Source organism: Alosa sapidissima, chromosome 8 (genome assembly GCF_018492685.1).
Source record: "Alosa sapidissima isolate fAloSap1 chromosome 8, fAloSap1.pri, whole genome shotgun sequence".
NCBI lineage: Eukaryota > Metazoa > Chordata > Actinopteri > Clupeiformes > Clupeidae > Alosa > Alosa sapidissima.
In genome coordinates this window covers 2446144-2472604 of record NC_055964.1, presented here as the reverse complement: position 1 = coordinate 2472604, position 26461 = coordinate 2446144, and the positions used below count along the sequence as shown (strand labels likewise).

Below are 26461 nucleotides of genomic sequence, written 5' to 3'. Positions count from 1 at the left end.
GAGGATATGCAGTTTCCTACCAGTTATTTCTACATGAGGATATTAAGTTTCCCAGTTTTCCACCAGTTATTTCAACATGAGGATGTTAAGTTTCCCACCAGTTATTTCAACATGAGGACATTAAGTTTTCCAGTTTCCCACCAGTTATTTCCACGTGAGGATATGCAGTTTCCTTCCAGTTATTTCCAAATGAGGATATTAAGTTTCCCAGTTTCCCACCAGTTATTTCCACGTGAGGATATGCAGTTTCCCACCAGTTATTTCCACATGAGGATATGCAGTTTCCCACCAGTTATTTCCAAATGAGGATATTAAGTTTCCCAGTTTCCCACCAGTTATTTCAACATGAGGATATTCAGTTTCCCACCAGTTATTTCAACATGAGGATATTAAGTTTCCCAGTTTCCCACCAGTTATTTCAACATGAGGATATTAAGTTTCCCAGTTTCTCACCAGATATTTCAACATGAGAATATTAAGTTTCCTAGTTTCCCACCAGTTATTTCCATGTGAGGATATGCAGTTTCCTACCAGTTATTTCCACATGAGGATATTAAGTTTCCCAGTTTCCCACCAGTTATTTCCACGTGAGGATATTCATTTTCCCAGTTTTCCACCAGTTATTTCCACGTGAGGATATGTAGTTTCCTACCAGTTATTTCCACATGAGGATATGCAGTTTCCCAGTTTCCCACCAGTTATTTCCACATGAGGATATGCAGTTTCCCGCCAGTTATTTCCAAATGAGGATATTAAGTTTCCCAGTTTCCCACCAGTTATTTCAACATGAGGATATTAAGTTTCTCAGTTTCCCACTAGTTATTTCCATGTGAGGATATGCAGTTTCCTACCAGTTATTTCCACATGAGGATATGCAGTTTCCCAGTTTCCCACCAGTTATTTCCACATGAGGATATGCCGTTTCCTACCAGTTATTTCCACATGAGGATATTAAGTTTCCCAGTTTCCCACCAGTTATTTCCACATGAGGATATGCAGTTTCCCACCAGTTATTTCCAAAAATCGGATATTAAGTTTCCCAGTTTCCCACCAGTTATTTCAACATGAGGATATGCAGTTTCCTACCAGTTATTTCAACATGAGGATATTAAGTTTCCCAGTTTCCCACCAGTTATTTCCATGTGAGGATATTCATTTTCCCAATTTCCCACCAGTTATTTCCACATGAGGATGTGCAGTTTCCTACCAGTTATTTCAACATGAGGATATTAAGTTTCCCACCAGTTATTTCAACATGAGGACATTAATTTTCCCAGTTTCCCACCAGTTATTTCCACGTGAGGATATGCAGTTTCCTTCCAGTTATTTCCAAATGAGGATATTAAGTTTTCCAGTTTCCCACCAGTTATTTCCACGTGAGGATATGCAGTTTCCCACCAGTTATTTCCACATGAGGATATGCAGTTTCCCACCAGTTATTTCCAAATGAGGATATTAAGTTTCCCAGTTTCCCACCAGTTATTTCAACATGAGGATATTAAGTTTCCCACCAGTTATTTCAACATGAGGATATTAAGTTTCCCAGTTTCCCACCAGTTATTTCAACATGAGGATATTAAGTTTCCCAGTTTTCCACCAGTTATTTCCACATGAGGATATTAAGTTTCCCAGATTTCCACCAGTTATTTCAACATGAGGATATTAAGTTTCCCACCAGTTATTTCCACATGAGGATATTAAGTTTCCCAGTTTCCCACCAGTTATTTCCACGTGAGGATATTCATTTTCCCAGTTTCCCACCAGTTATTTCCACATGAGGATATGCAGTTTCCTACCAGTTATTTCCACGTGAGGATATGCAGTTTCCTACCATTTATTTCCACGTGAGGATATGCAGTTTCCCGCCAGTTATTTCCAAATGAGGATATTAAGTTTCCCAGTTTCCCACCAGTTATTTCAACATGAGGATATTAAGTTTCTCAGTTTCCCACCAGTTATTTCCATGTGAGGATATGCAGTTTCCTACCAGTTATTTCCACATGAGGATATGCAGTTTCCCAGTTTCCCACCAGTTATTTCCACATGAGGATATGCCGTTTCCTACCAGTTATTTCCACATGAGGATATTAAGTTTCCCAGTTTCCCACCAGTTATTTCCACATGAGGATATGCAGTTTCCCACCAGTTATTTCCAAAAATCGGATATTAAGTTTCCCAGTTTCCCACCAGTTATTTCAACATGAGGATATGCAGTTTCCTACCAGTTATTTCAACATGAGGATATTAAGTTTCCCAGTTTCCCACCAGTTATTTCCATGTGAGGATATTCATTTTCCCAATTTCCCACCAGTTATTTCCACATGAGGATGTGCAGTTTCCTACCAGTTATTTCAACATGAGGATATTAAGTTTCCCAGTTTCCCACCAGTTATTTCCACATGAGGATATGGAGTTTCCTACCAGTTATTTCAACATGAGGATATTAAGTTTCCCACCAGTTATTTCAACATGAGGATATTAAGTTTCCCAGTTTCCCACCAGTTATTTCAACATGAGGATATTAAGTTTCCCACCAGTTATTTCCACATGAGGATATTAAGTTTCCCAGTTTCCCACCAGTTATTTCCACATGAGGATATGCAGTTTCCTACCAGTTATTTCTACATGAGGATATTAAGTTTCCCAGTTTTCCACCAGTTATTTCAACATGAGGATGTTAAGTTTCCCACCAGTTATTTCAACATGAGGACATTAAGTTTTCCAGTTTCCCACCAGTTATTTCCACGTGAGGATATGCAGTTTCCTTCCAGTTATTTCCAAATGAGGATATTAAGTTTCCCAGTTTCCCACCAGTTATTTCCACGTGAGGATATGCAGTTTCCCACCAGTTATTTCCACATGAGGATATGCAGTTTCCCACCAGTTATTTCCAAATGAGGATATTAAGTTTCCCAGTTTCCCACCAGTTATTTCAACATGAGGATATTCAGTTTCCCACCAGTTATTTCAACATGAGGATATTAAGTTTCCCAGTTTCCCACCAGTTATTTCAACATGAGGATATTAAGTTTCCCAGTTTCTCACCAGATATTTCAACATGAGAATATTAAGTTTCCTAGTTTCCCACCAGTTATTTCCATGTGAGGATATGCAGTTTCCTACCAGTTATTTCCACATGAGGATATTAAGTTTCCCAGTTTCCCACCAGTTATTTCCACGTGAGGATATTCATTTTCCCAGTTTTCCACCAGTTATTTCCACGTGAGGATATGTAGTTTCCTACCAGTTATTTCCACATGAGGATATGCAGTTTCCCAGTTTCCCACCAGTTATTTCCACATGAGGATATGCAGTTTCCCGCCAGTTATTTCCAAATGAGGATATTAAGTTTCCCAGTTTCCCACCAGTTATTTCAACATGAGGATATTAAGTTTCTCAGTTTCCCACTAGTTATTTCCATGTGAGGATATGCAGTTTCCTACCAGTTATTTCCACATGAGGATATGCAGTTTCCCAGTTTCCCACCAGTTATTTCCACATGAGGATATGCCGTTTCCTACCAGTTATTTCCACATGAGGATATTAAGTTTCCCAGTTTCCCACCAGTTATTTCCACATGAGGATATGCAGTTTCCCACCAGTTATTTCCAAAAATCGGATATTAAGTTTCCCAGTTTCCCACCAGTTATTTCAACATGAGGATATGCAGTTTCCTACCAGTTATTTCAACATGAGGATATTAAGTTTCCCAGTTTCCCACCAGTTATTTCCATGTGAGGATATTCATTTTCCCAATTTCCCACCAGTTATTTCCACATGAGGATGTGCAGTTTCCTACCAGTTATTTCAACATGAGGATATTAAGTTTCCCACCAGTTATTTCAACATGAGGACATTAATTTTCCCAGTTTCCCACCAGTTATTTCCACGTGAGGATATGCAGTTTCCTTCCAGTTATTTCCAAATGAGGATATTAAGTTTTCCAGTTTCCCACCAGTTATTTCCACGTGAGGATATGCAGTTTCCCACCAGTTATTTCCACATGAGGATATGCAGTTTCCCACCAGTTATTTCCAAATGAGGATATTAAGTTTCCCAGTTTCCCACCAGTTATTTCAACATGAGGATATTAAGTTTCCCACCAGTTATTTCAACATGAGGATATTAAGTTTCCCAGTTTCCCACCAGTTATTTCAACATGAGGATATTAAGTTTCCCAGTTTCCCACCAGATATTTCAACATGAGAATATTAAGTTTCCTAGTTTCCCACCAGTTATTTCCATGTGAGGATATGCAGTTTCCTACCAGTTATTTCCACATGAGGATATTAAGTTTCCCAGTTTCCCACCAGTTATTTCAACATGAGAATATTAAGTTTCCTAGTTTCCCACCAGTTATTTCTATGTGAGGATATGCAGTTTCCTACCAGTTATTTCTACATGAGGATATTAAGTTTCCCAGTTTCCCACCAGTTATTTCCACGTGAGGATATGCAGTTTCCCACCAGTTATTTCCAAATGAGGATATTAAGTTTCCCAGTTTCCCACCAGTTATTTCAACATGAGGATATTAAGTTTCCCACCAGTTATTTCAACATGAGGATATTAAGTTTCCCAGTTTCCCACCAGTTATTTCCATGTGAGGATATTCATTTTCCCAATTTCCCACCAGTTATTTCCACATGAGGATATTAAGTTTCCCAGTTTCCCACCAGTTATTTCCACATGAGGATATTAAGTTTCCCAGTTTTCCACCAGTTATTTCAACATGAGGATATTAAGTTTCCCACCAGTTATTTCCACATGAGGATATGCAGTTTCCCAGTTTCCCACCAGTTATTTCCACATGAGGATATGCACTTTCCTACCAGTTATTTCCACATAAGGATATTAAGTTTCCCAGTTTCCCACCAGTTATTTCCACGTGAGGATATGCAGTTTCCTACCAGTTATTTCCACGTGAGGATATGCAGTTTCCTACCAGTTATTTCCACATGAGGATATTAAGTTTCCCAGTTTCCCACCAGTTATTTCAACATGAGGATATTAAGTTTCCCAGTTTCCCACCAGTTATTTCAACATGAGGATATTAAGTTTCCCAGTTTCCCACCAGATATTTCAACATGAGAATATTAAGTTTCCTAGTTTCCCACCAGTTATTTCCATGTGAGGATATGCAGTTTCCTACCAGTTATTTCCACATGAGGATATTAAGTTTCCCAGTTTCCCACCAGTTATTTCCACGTGAGGATATTCATTTTCCCAGTTTTCCACCAGTTATTTCCACGTGAGGATATGTAGTTTCCTACCAGTTATTTCCACATGAGGATATGCAGTTTCCCAGTTTCCCACCAGTTATTTCCACATGAGGATATGCAGTTTCCTACCAGTTATTTCCACGTGAGGATATGCAGTTTCCTACCATTTATTTCCACGTGAGGATATGCAGTTTCCCGCCAGTTATTTCCAAATGAGGATATTAAGTTTCCCAGTTTCCCACCAGTTATTTCAACATGAGGATATTAAGTTTAATAAGTAAAATATTATAGTGAGGACTTTTATTTTGAAACAGTTTTTGGCAGAGGAAGCAGTTGAACAGGATGTGTAGTCTTAATAGGGCCAGTTTGTATGCTTAAAGCCTGAGACTGGCAGTTGGTCCAGGTGGCCCGAACACCTGCCATAGGATTCTAATTGCTTAACGGCTCTATTGTGATGTCATCAGCCTATGTTAAGTCTATGGGGAAATTTTGAACAGTTTTTAATTAATAGTTTAAAAAGTATAAAAGTTACAAATATGAAAAATACATAGCACCCATGTCCTAAGTAAGACCTACGTAACATAGTTTGAATGAAGTTTCTACGTTAAACGGTTGAAGCTGCATTAAACGCGTTAGAAGAAGAAGAACTAGAAAACGCAATTCCAGGGAATTACCAGTGCATGAAAATGCAAAACATATGGTGTGAAATATATTGTTAAAACAGATGATGTGCTAATTGGCAACCAACATGATGAGGTTTAATATAGTTCAAATGACTGAACTAGGTAGATGAGGTTTAATATAGTTGGAATGACTGAACTAGGTAGATGAGGTTTAATATAGTTGGAATGACTGAACAGTTAAATAGGTGGATAGTTTAAAAGGTTAAATTATTTGCTAGGTAGACAAAGTTTAATATAGTTGGAATGACTGAACGGTTAAATAGGTGGATAGTGTAAAAGGTTAAATTATTTGCTAGGTAGATGAGGTTTAATATAGTTGGACTGACTGAACAGTCAAATAGGTGGATAGTTTAAAAGGTTAGCCTGAGAAACTGATAGGGTGCAGGTGGCCTGGCCACCTGGCCTAGGATTCTAATTGCTTAACGGCAGTCTTAATAGAGCCATATTGTATGGTTAAAGCCTGAGACAGAGTATATAGTTTAAAAGTTAAATGTAGATAGTGTAATGGATGTTGATAGACAGAAAGTTGAATGGATGTTGATAGGCAGATTGTTTAATGGATGTTGGTGGATAGTTTAATGGGTGGATGAGTGAATGGTTTGAAGAGGATGAATGGATAGAAAGTTGGATGGAATGTGCCTTATATCCTTGTAGAATGGAGAGACACAGAGAGTTGGCCTAGTTAAGCAGAAAGCAGTTGATACAGGTGCAATCAGTTTAACTGGCCCTTTGATGGGTCCTAGTAGTGAGCAGCTGGAAGTTGATACAGGTGCAAATCAAGTTAATTAGTCCATTGTGATGTCATCAGCCCATGTTAAGTCTATGGGGAAATTTTGAGTAGTTTTTAATTAATAGTTTAAAAAGTATAAAAGTTACAAAGCTGAAAAATACAAACATGTCCTAAGTAAGACCTACGCAACATAGTTTGAATGAAGTTTCTACGTTAAACGGTTGAAGCTGCATTAACTGTGTTAGAAGAAGACGAATAATAATAATAACTAGAAAAGCATTTCCTGAAGGAAATACAGTGCATGAAAATGCAAAAATATGATGTAAAATATCATACAGAGTAAAAACAAACTATATTGGTTGCTAAGTAGATGAGGTTTAATATAGTTGGAATGACTGAACAGTTAAATAGGTGGATAGTTTAAATGGTTAAATTATTTAGGTAGATAGTTGAGGATAACTGACAGTTGGAATGGCTCTAATGTTTGCTAGCAGTTATGCTAACTATGTTAACAAACATAATAATGTTAACAAAGTTACTATGCTAACTAGCATGCTAACATGCTAGCATGCTAACTATGCTAACCATGTTACTTAGCTAACTTAGCTAATCGTTTTTAGCAGTTTTGATAAAAATGCTAACTAGCATGCTAACATGCTAGCGCTAGCATGCTAACTATGCTAACCACGTTACTTAGTTAACTTAGCTAATCGTTTTTAGCAGTTTTGTTAAAAATGCTAATCAGCATGCTAACATGCTAGCATGCTAACTATGCTAACCACGTTACTTAGCTGACTTAGCTAATCGTTTTTAGCAGTTTTGCTAAAAATGCTAACTAGCATGCTAACATGCTAGCATGCTAACTATGCTAACCATGTGACTTAGCTAACTTAGCTAATCATTTTAAGCAGTTTTGCTAAAAATGCTAACTAGCATGCTAACATGCTAACTATGCTAACCATGTGACTTAGCTAATCATTTTAAGCAGTTTTGCTAAAAATGCTAACTAGCATGCTAACATGCTAACTATGCTAACCATGTTACTTAGCTAACTTAGCTAACTAGCTACAGTGGGTAGGAGTCATAGTTGATGACAAGTAACAGTTACAATGGCTGAACAGTTAAAAAGTTCAGTAGTTTAAAGGGTTGAATTGTTTAACAGTGAAATATTGTAGTGAGGACTTTTATTTTGAAACAGTTTTTGGCAGAGGAAGCAGTTGAACAGGATGTGTAGTCTTAATAGGGCCAGTTTGTATGCTTAAAGCCTGAGACTGGCAGTTGGTCCAGGTGGCCCGAACACCTGCCATAGGATTCTAATTGCTTAACGGCCGTATTGTGATGTCATAATCATAATGTTAAGTCAATGGGGAAATTTTGATTAGTTTTTAATTAATAGTTTAAAAAGTATAAAAGTTACAAAGTTGAAAAATACATAGCACCCATGTCCTAAGTAAGACCTACGTAACATAGTTTGAATGAAGTTTCTACGTTAAACGGTTGAAGCTGCATTAAATGCGTTAGAAGAAGAAGAACTAGAAAAGCATTTCCTGAAGGAAATACAGTGCATGAAAATGCAAAAATATGATGTAAAATATCATACAGAGTAAAAACAAACTATATTGGTTGCTAAGTAGATGAGGTTTAATATAGTTGGAATGACTGAACAGTTAAATGGTTAAATGGTTAAATTATTTAGGTAGATAGTTGACGATAACTGACACTTGGAATGGCTCTAATGTTTGCTAGCAATTATGCTAACTATGTTAACAAAGATAATAATGTTAACAAAGTTACTATGCTAACTAGCATGCTAACATGCTAGCATGCTAACTATGCTAACCATGTTACTTAGCTAATCGTTTTTAGTAGTTTTGCTAAAAATGCTAACTAGCATGCTAACATGCTAGCGCTAGCATGCTAACTATGCTAACCACGTTACTTAGCTGACTTAGCTAATCGTTTTTAGCGGTTTTGCTAAAAATGCTAACTAGCATGCTAGCATGCTAACTATGCTAACCACGTTACTTAGCTGACTTAGCTAATCGTTTTTAGTAGTTATGCTAACTATGCTAACTAGCATGCTAGCTATGCTAACCATGTTACTTAGCTAACTTAGCTAACTAGCTACAGTTGATGCTGACAGTTGATTAGCTAACTTAGCTAACTTGTCATAGTTGATGACAAGTAACAGTTACAATGGCTGAACAGTTAAAAAGTTCAGTAGTTTAAAGTGTTAAATTGTTTAACAGTGAAATATTGTAGTGAGGACTTTTATTTTGAAACAGTTTTTGGCAGAGGAAGCAGTTGAACAGGATGTGTAGTCTTAATAGGGCCAGTTTGTATGCTTAAAGCCTGAGACTGGCAGTTGGTCCAGGTGGCCCGAACACCTGCCATAGGATTCTAATTGCTTAACGGCTCTATTGTGATGTCATCAGCCCATGTTAAGTCTATGGGGAAATTTTGACTAGTTTTTAATTAATAGTTTAAAAAGTATAAAAGTTACAAAGCTGAAAAATACATAGCACCCATGTCCTAAGTAAGACCTACGTAACATAGTTTGAATGAAGTTTCTACGTTAAACGGTTGAAGCTGCATTAAACGCGTTAGAAGAAGAAGAATAAGAAGAAGCCTAGGAAGAACAGTACAGTGCATTTTCATGCACTGTAATAAGAAGAAGCCTAGGAAGAACAGTACAGTGCATTTTCATGCACTGTAATAAGAAGAAGCCTAGGAAAAACAGTACAGTGCATTTTCATGCACTGTAATAAGCATAAGAATAAGAAGCCTAGGAAGAACAGTACAGTGCATTTTCATGCACTGTAATAATAATATTAAAATGCCTTGGAATAACAGTACAGTGCATTTTCATGCACTGTAATAATAAAATGCCTTGGAATAACAGTACAGTGCATTTTCATGCACTTTAATAAGAAGAAGCCTAGGAAGAACAGTAGAGTGCATTTTCATGCACTCTAATAAAATGCCTTGGAATAACAGTACAGTGCATTTTCATGCACTGTAATAAAAGTGTCTATTATGTCTATGTGTGAGCTCACTAAGCGCGAACCAGCCAGATGCTAACGTCACCTACAGGAGCCCAGATGACCAATAATAGCCTTGCTAATGAGCTCGTGATTTTACTTCACCAAGCGTGAAAAAAAAAACTCGGAATCTGAATCGAAAATAACGTTTACAACCAAATACATTTATAGAAATATTTATAGAAATTATCTCCATAGGCTAGAGGTTCGAATATTAGAAGATCCCTAAAATTCGTTCGAATGTCTTTAATTTTAAAAATAATCGAATTATATTCGAATAACGAAGTTCGGAGTCAAACCCATACAGAAAAATAATATATTCACATATATGCAGCTTGAACATATTCCAGTATAAGCACATCTATGTTAAATAAATATATTTACATCTATGTTAAATACATATATTTCCATGTATGTATCACTATATTTCAAAATATAAGTAAATATTCAATATTGGCCACTTTCTTATATTTTATGCATATAATTAAATATATTTAAATATATGACACTAAAAAGCATGATCACATGATGATGAAGATTCTGATCACATGATCTATATATTTCAGACATATATGTCTCTGATATAGTTCATATTCTACTATGGTTTGATATTTTCCGCACTGATCAATAAATATTTCACTATTGTGTTTACTTAAAATCAACCATAGTATCAGTATAAAGAGGAAGAAACACACAACACTTCTGTTATCTTTTATTCTATTTTATTGAAAATCTTTGTTTTTGTTATGGAACCTCAGTTCTGTCACTTTGGCATTTATTGCCTGGCCCAGCAATCTGGAGTGAGTGTCTTGCCTGGGAACTGCTTCAGGGTGGCCTCTGAATAAGACAGAACATATACAAATAGAACATGCAAAATATTAGTGACACAAATACAGATGCTAAAGTGCAGAAACACTGTTGTGTTATCACGATAATTGGAGATAAATACAAAGTGAGTTGGAGAGAAAGACATACAAATAAAATAAACTCACCAATTATCGTCTTAGTCCTCTCAGGGTCCAGGCATTCCCTCTAAGTGCCTCCTAAAAAATAGCACAATCAATTAGGACCTCAAATAGTTGCAGTTTACTAACACAGAAAAGATCTATGATGGTGAGGCGAAAATGTGAAGCAGTCCACACAGACAGCCTAACACTTTTAAATGAGACAACACAACTAATATATCATATACACAGAAGAGAGAAGCACACAGAAAAACACTGAAAGGAAAAGTTAGTTTCATCCTCAATTTTTTACTAAACTTGTACAACCAAGAAGCTGCTATTTAATTAAAGTTAAACATGTACATTTTAATGTAAAATTTCACATCTGTATGAAAACACTCTACAAACCTTGTTGAATAAAAGCCTTCAGACTCACAACCTCCTCTTGGAGAGCCTTTATCGCCACCTCTTCTTTAGGTGGTTGTCAGTTCTTGGTTATCTTCCACAGCTCACACTCATAGAGAGCTCTACCAGCCTTCTCTGAAACCTGCAAGTGAACAGAAGAAATGTTGGGTTGATTGATTAGGACAGCGCCCCTCCTCTCTCCCACCTGACGTGGAGTACACTACCCAGCACCTGGGTGACTTTAACACAGCTGCATAGTTATTTGAGAATTTGAAAAAACATTGTTATTCTTCCAACCGTCCAGTCCACCAGTTGTCAGCATGCAATGGAAATCAGGCGATTTCGTAAGGTATGTATCTTTAACTTTTTTAAAAATGTTTTATCCAGACGGATTTTAAAAGTCCACCCAGAGATGTAGAAGCTACCCTTCATGATATGAATGGATATTCTGCCTGCCAATTTCATTCAGCCTCAAACAGGTTAACAATTGTGTCATTCATGCTAACTAACGTTAGCTAACATTAACTTACAATTACTGTTCATGTTAAATATACACAAAGACAGATAAAAACACAGTTCTTTGTTCACTGGGTATGAACTGCTGACAGAAACAAAACGAACTTTTACAACTAACTAAAATGAGCATACCAAGCTGGTTAATATTAGCAGACCATATAGCTAGCATCAATGCTAATTAAATATGCTTCGTGGTGATTGTAGCCTAGACTATGGTTGCAGCTAACGTTTGTCAGCTAATATTAGCCAACACAGTTGAAGTAATTAGTCTCTTCACAAGCCACACGTACGGTAATAATAATGGCAAACAACATCTTATTAATTAATTCAGGGTAGCTTCATATTATAGCCATGTAACTTAACGTTACTGGGTGTTTTTGGTTGTAGCAGAGAAGACGGGCTCTGGTTGTAGTATCAGACAGACATTTAGATAACGTTACCCGGTAACGTTAGCATCTAGAACTAGAAGCTACATGTTATTATAACTCCATAGGTGGTCATGGTTTCCGAGTGTGTTGCGCTAATATTTTGTCTCCTGGTGGATTTTTAATGTTTGTCAATATCATTCAATGATAATGGTTCATGAAAATCTTGATATAAAGTTCTGTAAATAACAGTGATTTATGCACTCTTTTTTCCCCCTTTGATTCACAGGGGTGATCCCCAATACGGACGGTGGAATCTGCCTGCCTTCATGGAAGTATCACAAGCTTTTTCTAGCTATCTGTTCAAAAAATAAACTGCCAAATAAATAAATGTCGAACTGTTTTATTTCATTGCATGGCTATTGTTGCCCATTGGATGGATTATAAAACATTAACATTAATGATTTGCAAACATTTATTTGAATTATTATCAATTAATAGTGATTGGATTAAGGAGAAAAATAAGATACTTAGAATAACCCATAAATTAGGTCAGCATAACCCAGAAATGACAGTGAAAATAATATAAATCCTGGGTTGTATAAGAGAGCCTACCCAACAATTATGTAGGTTTAACCTAACAGTTTTGTTACGATAACCCAATGTTTGGGTTAGACTATCAACCCAACTCATTGGGTTGACCGAACAACCCAATTTTCGGGGCTAATATAACTCAGTGCTGAGCTCGACCACTATTTACCCAGTGGATGGGTTGAAATTGGGTTGTTTTTAACCCAATGTTTTTTAGAGTGTGTCTTCAATTTCTACACGTCCACTCTAAATACTCTCCAGCACATACCACATTACATCCTATCTAAAAAAAAGAAAAGCTAATGTTAGCTCTAAGTGTTGTCCATGATGCAACAATAGCAGCTAGCTAGCTAAACCACAGTGCATAGAATGTCTACACCTTAGGCTAGTAATGCTAACCGTTACATTTTCTGTCTTGCATGACAAATCATAAGTTAGCTTCTAATAGAGTGGTGAAGTCCCGCCCCTTCTACTTCCGGTCCATGGGACCTATCTTTCAAAAAATTATGAACGGGAGTTAATGGAGAGATTACAATTATTTTTTGGTCCAGTTTGAATTGTGCCACAAATTTCACATATGATGTGTGTGAATTTAAAAGATAATTTTTCACGTCAAGAAAGTACTGTTGTTCGATAGACTTCAAAAGTTATGTTGGTTTTGTGTGAATCCACTCAGTGGACTACATCTCTCGTCTCGAACGATGTACGTCACCAACGTAATGAAACGATAAGAGCTGTTATGCTAGTTAACGGTTGCATCTTGCTGCCTGCTATGTCACTTAACAGTATGTAATGTACAGTCTATGGACGAATACAACTTAATTAATTAATCTTCTGACTCATGGTATTTTCTTCAGCAAGGAAAGCCCAATTAAGACCTGTTGCTGGTATGCTTGTACAATCTAGTGTGGCTGTGAATGAGCTAACGTCACTAGCGCGACTGATGGGTTTGTAGTCGTTGGAATTACGATCTACAAACCCATCAGTCTTTACATGAAAAATTGTCTTTAAAATTGACAAACATCATATGGGTAATTCAAGGCACAAGTCAACCGGGACCAGAAAATAATTTATTTTTCGCCATAGACTGCCGTTCACATTTTTTTGAAAGAAGGGTCCCATGGAGGCAAACGGAAGGGGCGGGACTTCACCACTCTATTAGGCCTAGCTATCAATCTACATGCCAGAGGCAAATATACTACGAAATATGGCCGGGAGACAGGTTAAATTGGTATTTCACTGTCCTTACAAGTTGTTTTCATTAATTGTCCAAACGTTTCTCAGTGAATTTATTTTTCAACCCCTTTCAGGTGTAAAAAAAAATAAAGCTAGCGCTGGCTAATTTATGCTAACGTTAATGTTACAGAAAGTAGCAAAGGTTAGCTTCCACCAATAATACCATTGTTAATTCGGACATCAACTTCTGCAAATGTTATACACAGTAAAATTGACAGTGTTATTAAGTGTTAATTTTTCAGAGACATATTTTTCAGTGTTCATTAGTGTTAATTAGTGTAACTTCGGGAGTTGTTTGAACAAACATGTACACCGACGGTGTAATTAAAACTCACAACCTAGAGTCTGTCTCAATTGGTGTACTTATGTGAGTACACTTTTGTGTAGTACACTATGTGCACTGTGTGCTTACTGGCGGAGTGCGCAAATTTTAACAAAATAGTATTGTCTCATATCAAACACTAACTCCGTGCACTTCACGGAAATGACGATCGCAAACATTTTAATATAACTTTATTGGCGTCCTCAATTCGACAGTGACATGGTCATACTGTGTCAAAACATGAACCGTTTATGTTATAACTTGCTTGTACCTCCGTAAAGTCTGTTTTCCACTGCTGCTGCTTCAGCTTTCTCAACCGCGATTACCACGAGTTTGAAAACGCTCCCTCCCCTTCCGCTATTTGGCCAAGATGGCGTCCGTTAAGGGCGAAAAGTGTCCAGCGTTGCACACTCAGCTTTTTGACCGTTATGAGTGCACCATCCGGGAACTTGCAGCGCCCTTCGTGTCGTTGGAATTTTCAGTGTGAACACCCTCATGCACTCAAATTAGGTATTGTAAGTGCAGAAGTACGCGATTTGAGACACAGTCCTAGTGTTTTAAGTGGGTGTGAATGTACGAACTCTGGGGTGGAGTCATTTACACTTCCGGTCCTTCAGTTGAGATTTTTGAAAAGAAGATGGACGCCATTGAAGTACATCGTGGGATAGTAAAAGGTAAATTCATTTGTTCCCTATACTTCTGTAAGCTAGCATGAAAACTACGACAAATACACAATTAAGTAATGTCACATCACAGGTATATGTTTTCATACCAACGTGTTTTACCTACTATGAAATATTGGTGACGTTAGCTTGGTCGCTAGCTAGTAGCAAGGTCGCTAGCACTAGCTAGCTCAGAAAATTATTGGTAAAACATCCAGCAAGCTAACATAACTTCGGTGGGTTATAACCTTATCAAATTGAAATGGTTAAGTTTATGTTAATTTGTAATACTTAAACTGTAAACTGACATTAATATAATATTGGAGTCGACAACGTCTTAAAGTCCTTTCTGAAATTCGAAAAGGCGGTTGGAATTTGAATACCCACTGAGGGAATAGCTCTAACATGCTAACGTAGCCTAGCTGATTAACATTAGTTACAGCCAGAACTCCACTGTTCATAGCGATCTAACGTTAGTGTGCTGCCAAATGCTCACCTGGCACAAATGGATCTGTTGACTGACTAATTATAACAGTCTGTCGACTCATTGACGTTTGGTTGAACTGAACACTATTGCTTGGTTATAAAAAATTGCTGCTAGCTAACATTAGCTGAGACCACGACAGCATTCGTTTAACTGTTAGGCATTTGTAGCAAACAGAGGTGTAAGGTAACCGTTAGCCTGGTTGGTTTGGTGCAGTCTCCATTCTCTGTATGGCACTGGTATTCGTTTCTGTTAGAGTCTGTTGGCTTTATTTGGGTTAGATCAATTTCTTTGTTTCCTAACTTATAAAGGGTGCAGGTAAGCCAAGGAGTATAGAAGTTAGCTAGCTGATACTTATTTTAGATATTTGTAGAAATTGTGGTTCAATAGCTTGCAAGCACGTGCATAAGGATATTCAGTCCATCAGGCATAACGTTACAGCTGAGCAGAGTAAGAAATGTTTATTCTCTGAAATTATGAGCAGTTTTTTTATGGATATGGTAAAATGTAGACGAGTTTACTGCCTAATGAAATTATTTAAGTTATTACCAGTCATGTTGCTTAAAAAGTAGGGATTATATGAACATATTTTAAGACAAAACACTTGAAACATTTTTGAAACATTTGGTAACCTGTGGTAAATAATGTCAGAATAAAGTTTAGAAGTCCTTTGCTGGTTAGTTGATATGCTGCTGATAGTAAAATCATTGTTGTTCTTGTATTGATGTAATCATTTTCTTTGTTTTAACAGGGTCAGCAAAATGCTCATCAATGTCCAGTACCATGGAGAAAAAAGTACCTCAAACTGCTGCCTGGTTTTTCCTTTCAAAGTTTAATTCGAGAAGGTGAGGTTTTATGTGGTTTAGCCAAAGTCCTTTTAGGCAAGTCCCTCCACTCGGCAGCCATATTGCAACGCTTTTTTTTTTTTCTTTCTTTTTTCTAGCTTGTTTAGACTATGAATCAGCCTGACCTTAGGCATGTTTCTTAATGATTTCACACGCACACTTTGTATCCTGGCTGGAGTTAATGCAGATCCTTATGATCCTTTTTAAGAAATACATTTGAAATCAATCAAAGTTCAAAATCCCTGTGCACAGCCCTTTTGCAGGTGTTGATGGTGTGCAGTATAACTATTAAAAAGTCAAAAACTAGTATAAATCGCACACTGGAGGGTATATTTTGTTGACTTTATTTGGCGTGAAGGCTTTAGGTACACGTTCAAACCTGATGAAGAAAATTGTGAAATGTGGTGTTCACGCCAAATAAAGTGGGTATGGTTAAAAAAAAAAAAAAAAGATTTTGTCACCCTTTAGTTGAATTAAGTGAAATAAAACCGGAGACCGAATTTCTTAAAGCAGCCCTTTAAGATTCCATTTTTTTTTTTCTTGTTCTTCAAACAAGGCACATCAATCCACTGGTGCAAAAGAAGAGAACACCTCTGCCATAGGAGATTCAGCAGAAAAAGGCCAAACAGGTGAGCATTTAAAATTAAAATATCACTAGGAGAAATCCTTGTCTGTCTCCTCTCCAAAATGCAGAAGCCTGGCTTTGTGTTCCGGTAGTGTCAAATCAGTGAGCACATTCAATCTTGCAGCTCTGCACAGATCTGGCTGAACGTAAAGTATGTTTATTAGATTCGGTCAGATCTGCTTGCAGATCCAGTGCTGCAAGATCAAAATCCCACTGATTTCATGCTACTAGAACACGAAGCCAAGCAATTTGCTTCCTTCAGATACAGGTCTTGTTATAATCTCTCTGTACACTTTCCAAGTTTACAATACTTCTGTTTGTCTGTAGAGACCCTCATCACACAACCACAGAAGTGTAATTATATTTTGAGCACTATCAGTGGTATTAAATAGCATTTGTTTTTTGACGTTCTAGCTGCCCCCTTAGCTTTCTTGTTTGTACTCTGGATTTACACTTTTTAGAGGGTGCATGTAAGTTTTCTCTTTACAAGTGTTTCACTGTTATTGTTTCTTTTTTTACGCATAGATGGTCCAGGAGGTTCTGGAGAAGAGTTAAATGGGAGAGGAAATAATGGAGGAGTATAGTAGAGCACCTTGACACACTGTACAAGAAGGCATCTTCTGAATATCCTGGTCCATGGGTATGTTTTGTTTTGAATAAATTAATCTAATTGTATACAACAGTTAGGTCCAGTCAAACTATTAACTCTTTTCTGACTGAACGAGAGGGATTCCATGGGTGGGGTTATCTCAGGACATCCCTACTCAGACTTTTCAGTGGTAGTGCCATTTTTACATTGATCCAATGTTATCATTCCATTCATTCAAAGTGAGAGAACATTGTAACATAACATCACAATTGACTGTTTGAGTGAGAAAAATAGAGTGCATGTAATAGGGTGAATAATGTAATGTGAAATAAAATGAAAAATCATTATTGTGCACATATAGCCTCACACAACCTGCCTGCAGAGTGACAAGAAAACCCTAAATTAATGTATTTTAATCCAGGTATTAGGTAGTAGAATTGCTGTGTAAAAACAATATTGAACTGGTGATTGTGGGGTTGATAAATGCTATAAGGTAGAACCTTAGCTGTAGGGATATCTATTACCAACTACACAGTGGCTCCATTTTCAAAAAACTCCTGAAGACCCAGCTCTTTAGAGAACATCTCCTCTCATAGCACTACTTACAACAAGTCTTGCTGATCCTAGTACTTACCACCTGTCTTGAACTGACACTCAACTGTTTAAAAACAGCACTCACTGATGCACTTATTCTTACTGTACTCTACTGTTTTTAAATTGTCCTAAAATTGTTGAGAGAATTGCTTTAAAACTTAAACTGCTACCATGTTAGTCGCTTTGGTTAAAAATGTGTTAGCCTAATGTAATATAATATTACTTAAGCATATTTTAGTGGCAAGAAGCGTTAAGTCTATATTTTATCCATAATCCATGTTTAATCACTCTTCCATTTTATAGCTTGTAATGTTGTCTGAATATATCTAATATAATTTTCCTATTGTTTTTAGGATACCAGTACGAAGTCAAGGAAAAAGATATGCACTCGGCATTGTGACTGTTTCCTAATCTCAGGGATCCTTACTCCACCAATGGCTATGTAAGATTTTACTCATTTCCATTTAAGGTTATATATAATAATAATGTTCAACTATTGATCTGGATAATCATAGTTCTTGCCCACATTATTTTGCAGGAACACTTCTACAATGCTGGAAGAGGGACGGGCTATCTGGCATGGCGCCTAAAGCAACGAGTGTCGCAGCGTTTGGTCAAGAACAGCTCGGGAGCCTTGGAATACATGAACACCATGAGCTTTTTAAGGAGGTAGACTTTCTAATGAGGAGACACAGCAATCAAAAAATCCTCCATAGAAATGCATGGGGTTAGTTTGTAACGTATGGTGTTGTCTACATATATCACACCCCCCTCCGTGGCAAAACGTGGACATGTAAATACATTGAGCCAATCATGTGGTGTGTTTTGAAGACATTGATTGTGCCAATCATGTGTTGTGATCTTGCCGCTGGAGCAAGATTGGTGTTGTGAAGCCTGCCGAAAGTGCCCAAAATGCGTTGCAATATGGCTGCTGAGTGGAGGGACTTGCCTAAAAGGACTTTGGGTATACCCACATGTAACATCACTTCATGGTGCATTATCTGTCTTGCTTATGGAAAATTGGCCCATTATTGCACATCTCTAGTAATAGGTTTGAAGCAAAACAAGTTTGTGAATTTGTAAAAAACTCTTGATTATATTGTTTTATTTCTTGTTTATGAAATGTTTACTCAGTGTTGCAGAGCATTTTCATGCATATGTGGTTATGGATTGTGAGGAACATTGTTTTATTGTTAAAGTCAATGATTTGTATGAGTATAAGGCCTTTGCTCAACAAAATGCTTATGGACCAAACTTTGACATATATATTGTACCTCTGCACATTGATTTGAGCCATATCATGGCAAATGTTAATAAAAAAAGAAAAGTAATTAATTTGCTGTGGTTTGTTTAATATGTTTATTTTGATAAATATATGGCTCTAGAAACTAATTAATTACTCCAATAGAGTTAATTATGAATCACTGATGGAGTTAATGATACACTCCAATAGAGTTAATTTTAACTCTGATAGAGTTAATTATGAAACACTAGGCTAGTGTTAATACGGCAACACTATGGCAAGTGTTATTTTAACACTGATGAGTGAGGATTATATAAACTCTGGAATAGTGTTAAAATTAACACCCATAGAGTTAAATTAACACTGGCCGATTTACTGTGTATGAAAGCAATTCAGCATACAATGAAGATCTACTTACCAGCAATTTTGACCACCATGGCCTCGAAAACCGGCCAAGAGCCTTCCTTCCCTCCACCACATAACGTTCGTTTCTAGCAAGATGTTGTCCCATCCAGAGCAGTTGAAAAAGTCTTCCTCATTAACGTTAGGTCTACTAATGCAGTCAGTCTGTAAAACACTGGTTTTGCCCTCATACTCCCCGCCAATCCACTTAACCAGAGCAAACGTTTTACATTTGGACTAGTAGCTGTTATGCTTATGTAGTGAAAAAGCTGCAAACATTTTAACCGTTATTCCAACGACCTTAGAGTATGTTGGTAGTGACGTATTTTGAAGTTGAACGTTTTTTGTAAACCCCACCCATCACTGCCTGTGTGCAAATCATGGTGCAAATAAGTTAATTGAATATATTCACCATATATGTTATTGTACTATATATCCATCTATTTAAATATAAGCTGGATGTAGCTGCATATATGTGAATATATTTTTTCCCTTGATTTTTCTGTATGGGAAGCCCTACTATGCACAGAGAATCAAAGGCTCAGTCCCTGCCTCAGTCATTGCAAGCGCTTCTTGATTGATTAATTACCCACTATGTGGATACTGTTTTTAGAATTGATTTAGATTAAGTGTTATTTAGTATAATTTGTATTTTAGTATATTTAGTATATTCTTTATCTTCTACTGTCCTTATTACTTAGTTGTGTTTTTTATATTACATACTTTTAATTACTTTTTTCTGCTGTTAGTGAATGTGTGTGTGATGATGTCTGTATGCTACTAAGACCTTGAATTTCCCCTGGGGATCAATAAAGTATCTATCTATCTAGCTATCTGTATATGTGAATGCTACTGTTTTTCTAAACTATCTAAAAAATCTTTTTAATAAACTGTCTGTACACTTACAAATTTCTCAATGCTTCGGTTTACAGGTAGGGGCCCTCAATATGCTACCGTGGTGGCAAGGGGTGTGACTTTCGAAACCGATGTCTCAAATCAGTGTCGAGGCTTTGAAGCACAAGTGTTTCGAAGCACTGCTTCGAAACGTGGTTCAAAACAGCCATGTCATGTGACCACTGATTCGAAACATCGTTCAAAATCCCCATGTCATATGACCAAAGTTAAGTGAACCTTTGGTGCATTTCACCGGTGTCGGCAGGCGTGCCCGCGCATTCAATTAGAGGTTGCTCAAATGTGGTTCGATCCCCGTTTGATTTAATGTATTGTTTCAGATCGTATCTGTTTATGTTTTCTTACTTCATCATTAACCACACAGTTTCAACTAACTCTCAGAATGGTCAAAAATCAAGAGTTTTTATAAGAAGAAAGTGATTTAGAGAACACTAGCGGCAGCAATAAGAATCTCTTTATTTTGACTTCATGTGGTCTCCCATCCAGTAATTGACCAAGGGCATGACTGCTTAGCTTTTGACAAAGACTGAACACAGGTAACACAGCGAGCCACGAACTTTAAAGACTCCATCTCCAATATGAAGCATTTGACAGATTTGTTTCACCCTAAACAGCTCTGAGCTGTCGGAATGGTTTCGAAGCTTCGAAACCATTCGGCACAATTGCTTCGAACGTTTCAGTGTTTCATAAAGCCTCGCTTTGCCCATCCCTAGTGGCAAGTGTGGTGCTTGTTAGTGGTGTAGAAATAGTGATTTCTTTTCACTTTATACTATGCCCCAAAGGCTAGCGTTATAAGCTAATTAGTGGTTTGCTATAAAACTGGTCACATTCGATTAGCATGAAAACATATCTCAGAGAACAAACAAACTTGGTACACATGTATGTATATTAACCCCTAGGTTCAATTTGCGCCAGAATTGTCCTTTAAATACTCACAAACTAATTAAAACAAATGAACAGGTGTGCCTAGAAAATGGCGGGAAATCAAACAAAAATGGGACATACGTGGGTGGAGTCAGAAGCACATGGCCATCAAAAACAAACTGAAAGCACATTACAACACCACATGAAATCCAAAATATAAACAAAAAGCACATGTTTGGCCCTATTTTCGCGATGCAAAATCTGGCGCAAAACAGATTATTATACTGACGCAAAGTTTATTCCTATTTTAGTTTCAGATTTTTTGCCATGTGCTTTACTTTTTTTAAGCTTTGCACCCAGGGGTGTGGCAGGTGTGTTCTGGCACACGATCCAAAATTGCTATCTTACACCCTCTAAAAATTATTACGCCACTGACCAAGAGAAACATAGAGAAGACATATCTAGGCTATGTAGACATATTAAGGCTTCACAAAGCCTTGACTTGGGGTATATGTTAAGTGATACTACGATAGCAGTTGTGTGATATATTCATCAAACTAGGCTTTCAGCTCAGAGCTGTGCGCGTTGTTGGTGTTGGGATGACGTTGGCCAATCATGAAACGTGGAGACGCACAAGACCACCTATATTTAAAAACAATTACTTACGTTTTTATGAGCGATAGTGTAATCTACACTGTGGTCATTTTTAGTGTCTAGCCTAACATCAAATAAATCGATTGTCATCAGATGTTGTATGGTATGCACGTCTAGTGGCATATTTGCACGCACAACACTATTAAAGCGCATAAGATATCCAAAATGTGTGAAGAGGCGGCGCTCCACCTGTAAGATATATGACAGAATCCTACACGTGAGATAACTTTGTTTTTCAACACAATTGATTGGTCAGTGGGCGGTAGATTACACGATTTGAGCTATAACTTAGCACATAACCTCCTCCCGACCAGGGGCCTGTTGCACAAAAGCAGAATTAAGACATCCGGGATAAGTTACTGAGCTGCGCTCAATGAATCCAAAACAAGAGCGCACAGGCTTAATTGGTTGCACAACGAGCAAGCCAGGATGAGCAGACACGGATTCATCAAGCCAGGTGAAACCTATCCTGGATAAGTGCGCGCTCACGGCTCCCTCAAATAGACCCCGCCACCGATCACGGATTCACTGATTCACCATGGCAACTAGAGTGGCTTCATTGCTTCTTCTACGGTGTGAAGTAGGTAGCGATAGCCTTTTCACAACAGCAACACCTCTGTTTAGGAGAATATTGCAACTAGTGCCGCGACCACCACGCGCAAAATGGTTAGGCACTCCCGTGACGTCACATTGTCGCATGACAGGTCAGGAATGGCGATATGTAAAAGTTAATTAATGATCACAAACGTTTAAATAATGACAGTGGGTCTAGTTATATGTGATAACAATGTGTAGTGGGCAGTGGAATAACTATTGGTGTCCGTTTGTGGTGACTGCTGACTGAGATAAGGGATGAGATTAAATAGATCCTGGAACTTAGCCTGGTCTGGAGCAGGCTAGCTCCACAGAATAAATCGCCATGGCGATTTATACCATAACATATCCTGCTGCCCCATATCCCGCTTTTGTGCAACTGGATCACGGATAAATTGAGCCAGGATAACCAAGATATCCCGGCTTAATCCCTTATCCTAGTTTTGTGCAATAGGCCCCAGGTTTAGTTGCGAGCATAAGATACCATGGTGAGATAGCGACGCTAAAACAAATCGAGTTTCGTGTCACAGCATACCCTGGCTTTGAGCACAACATACACCTCGCTAACCCAGTAATCGAGATTCGTAGTACTGTATACCCCACTGGTCAGAAATCCTAAACGAGTTGTTTATATGTTATTTTGAGAGTGCATTATCAACAGTGATATGGGCGGGTGCACAACGCTTCTCTCATCCACCGGAGGGGTATTTCACAAAATCAGAATTAAGACATCCAAGATAAGTGATAAAGCGAGGTTTTACATAGCGTTGTCTGGTCATCCTAGCTCAACTCATTTCACTAATGCCAATCCAGGATGAGTAGGAACGACTAAGCCAGATGTAAGTAATTCAGGATACATGTGCGTTCTCGTTTCTCCCCCAAAGAACTCACGGTTGGAATAAAAAAGACATGAAAAATAGCATCATTCACACAAAGTGAACAACCGCTTTTGATATAGACTAACAATGAAGTAAAGTTTTCCTTTTTAGAATGGGGAATCATAGCTATTTCTGTAAAACAGTGGGAGTAGGTGTGGAAGACCAATTTACATGCACCCATGTGTGAGTGCTTCCTTGTCTCGGCACGCAATGTCATTAAGAAAGTGCTTGCCACTGCAAAGATGCACATAGTAGCCTATGACTATATACCTTTATATTGTCTTTATAACCAAATTAGTTGAAAACTAACACTTAGTTAGTTTGGGCATATTTGGTGGGGGGCACCAAGGCCAAAGTTAACTAGCCTATACAGTAGGCTACATAAAAATGAAGTTATATTTAAAAATTATATTTAGCCTATTCACAGCAGCAGACCTGCATCACAGTATGAAACAGTACAAAAACATGAAACATACATAATATATGACATATTACATAGAACTGTAAATCATAGAAATTATAATATTTACAGATTATATTTAACATTTATTTTCTATTTGGCCTATTGTGAAATCATGTATTGAACATTTTATTTAATGTATTTTTTTGGGCTTTTTTATGCCTTTAATGCAGATAGGATAGTGGAGAATGACAGGAAGTGAATGGGAGAGAGAGTCGGGATGGGCTTTACACATTTGTGTTCGGTAAGGTCTGCTGTTTATTCTGATATATATGGTTTGTAATGTGTTGAGGGAAAAGTTTGTGATGAGAGGAATGGGAAGGGAGGTGGGTGCAGAATGTAATATGATTAAATAAAAGTTACTTTTCCCGCGAACCGTGAATTTGGACACACTTTCTTTCTTGCCATGCGCTGTCACTCACTTTCTCCACTGCGTAAGACTTAATTAACTTGCGCTGTGAATGCTAAGCTTAATTTGATAGGCCATAGGCTAAATAAAAATCACTAGTCGGACACAAAGCAGAATATTAAAAGAAGGGGGCACCAGGGCCACTGTGGCCTGTGAACCTCCGATTTTCAAAGGGGCATCACGGCCAATGGAAGGGGCAACTGTGAAATTCCCACCCTACCATAATTAAAATGATAACCATATGGTATTAGGCAGGCAATTTTTGTGTTTTGCGAATAAATACATGTAGCAAATTGTATACAAATGGAATAAAGCTCCTAAAAAATTCACATGGAGGTCTGATTTGAATGGCAGCTGGCTGAACCAATAAGACAACATAATTCACATTAGAATTAACTAAGCCTGCTAGCCTGATCGGGACAAGGCTAGGTGCAGAGAATAAATCCCCATGGTAACTTATGCCATCTCTTTTGTGAAACCAAGTCGAGGCTAAATTCACCCAGGATAACCAAAAAATCCCAGCTTAATCCCTTATCTAGGTTTTGTGAAATACCCCTCAGCTCCTCCAACCCCAGCACGGAGAATAGATTAACCAAACGTGACAGTACCAACTGCAGCTTCAATCCACTGTTTGCGATTTGGGGCTATAGCGTATACTGGAGCAAGCTCTGTAGTGGTTGATCAACAAAAAATACTGTCTCTTCACAGCTTATTTGATGTGTTTTAATGCAAAAAAAGAGCCTGTGGGGAGTTACACTTTAGAGTTTTAATTTTCAAATATAACATTCACAAAACATGGGCCTGATACTGAGATATTCAAAACACAAAACAAAAGGAGTGTATATTTGTTTTTCAACAGGGCTTCCTCCTATTGTGCTGGCAGTAAAATGTGTCTAGTACTTTTCAAGAGATGTTAATGTTTTCCTGTTTTTCTGTCTCTTCCTGGCACTCCAAAAATCCAGTTACAATGATGCTTAAAACAATACTGACAAATACATTGTAAAAAATGTGCTCTTCAGATGTCACTATGTTGTGATAATATATTTGTATACACAAGATTCAAGGGAAGACCGTATCACATGATGTACCTGTATATTTCACACTCTTTACATTGATGTATTTTTCTGTTGACATACAGCCTTGCTGTATTGTTGAAGAACTAGGATGCTCATTGAGCAGATATCAATCCAGTCACAGAGGTCATTGGTTCATTGTGATGAGATATTGACAAAATGGAACAAAATAAATTTGCACATATCTGTTAAATTTGTCTCTAAATGTTAACACTCTTCACTTATGCATAGTAAGATTACATTACAAGCAGTCATATACATTATTTTTTTTGTGATGACCAGGATATTCTCAAGGCAAGTAAAAAGGCTCATGGTATTGGAGCTCAGGAAGCTCAAGAAAGCAGAGGAAGGAGATTACATGGAAACCAAGTATACTTGTTTGGATTCCGACACAAGAAAGACAATGAAGTATTCCCCTCAAGCAACAGGGACTCAAGGTCAAGTCAGTGTACAGGGGAGGCGTCCGAGCAGTGTACACCTCACCCCTTTCCTGTGGTGCAGACACTTAACCCAGCAGAGTCCCCACCCCATTTGTTGTGATACAGACAATGCCCCCACCTTGTATTTCATAAGAGTCAGTCATTTTATTTAGGCAGTAGGCCTACATTTTTGTCATCTTTGTGTCGATTGAATAATGAAGTTGACATTTGTATGAAACGTATACAGGCACAGGGCCTAAAAATATAACTTAAATATAAGCTAAATATAATATAAGAAATGTAAACTCACAGAAAGACAGCTTCAGGGTATACAATACCAGAAAATACAGGCGAACAGGCAAATTCACACTTTATACACAAGGGACAGGTGCACACAAATGGACAGGCATAAACATATCATTATGGGATGGCCATAGAAATCATAGAATTCATTGGTCAAACCTAACTAATCACATTCATCAGTGATTCCTGACGTTACTTCCTACTTTGCCTAAATTTGACAAAAACCAGCATTAGTATAACAATCTATGTGAATACAATTGTAGGTTATACTTATTTTATGACATTTTAGAGGTGGTGGAGCTTTCTTTGTAGTCTTTGAACAGCCTCTGTATGTTGATGTCCTACACTTCATCCATAAATCAACCTTTAAAAAAAAAAAAAAAAAAAACTCCATTTGTC

The 26461-nt window shown here is 37.5% G+C and overlaps 3 long non-coding RNA genes across 3 annotated transcripts; 2 read left to right on the top strand and 1 right to left on the bottom strand.

Moving 5' to 3' along the window:
• Positions 1-10313: 10313 nt before the first annotated feature.
• Positions 10314-12122, bottom strand: LOC121715590. Its single transcript, XR_006033636.1, has 3 exons — positions 11026-12122; positions 10666-10716; positions 10314-10510 (listed from the first exon to the last, which is right to left on the bottom strand). It is a non-coding gene; the product is annotated as an uncharacterized LOC121715590 (long non-coding RNA).
• Positions 11216-12306, top strand: LOC121715599. Its single transcript, XR_006033644.1, has 2 exons — positions 11216-11371; positions 12193-12306. It is a non-coding gene; the product is annotated as an uncharacterized LOC121715599 (long non-coding RNA).
• Positions 12307-14610: 2304 nt separating this feature from the next.
• LOC121715586 lies at positions 14611-19186 on the top strand. The gene is made up of 6 exons (XR_006033630.1): positions 14611-14726; positions 15950-16043; positions 16600-16672; positions 17194-17308; positions 18205-18293; positions 18390-19186. It is a non-coding gene; the product is annotated as an uncharacterized LOC121715586 (long non-coding RNA).
• Positions 19187-26461: the final 7275 nt, after the last annotated feature.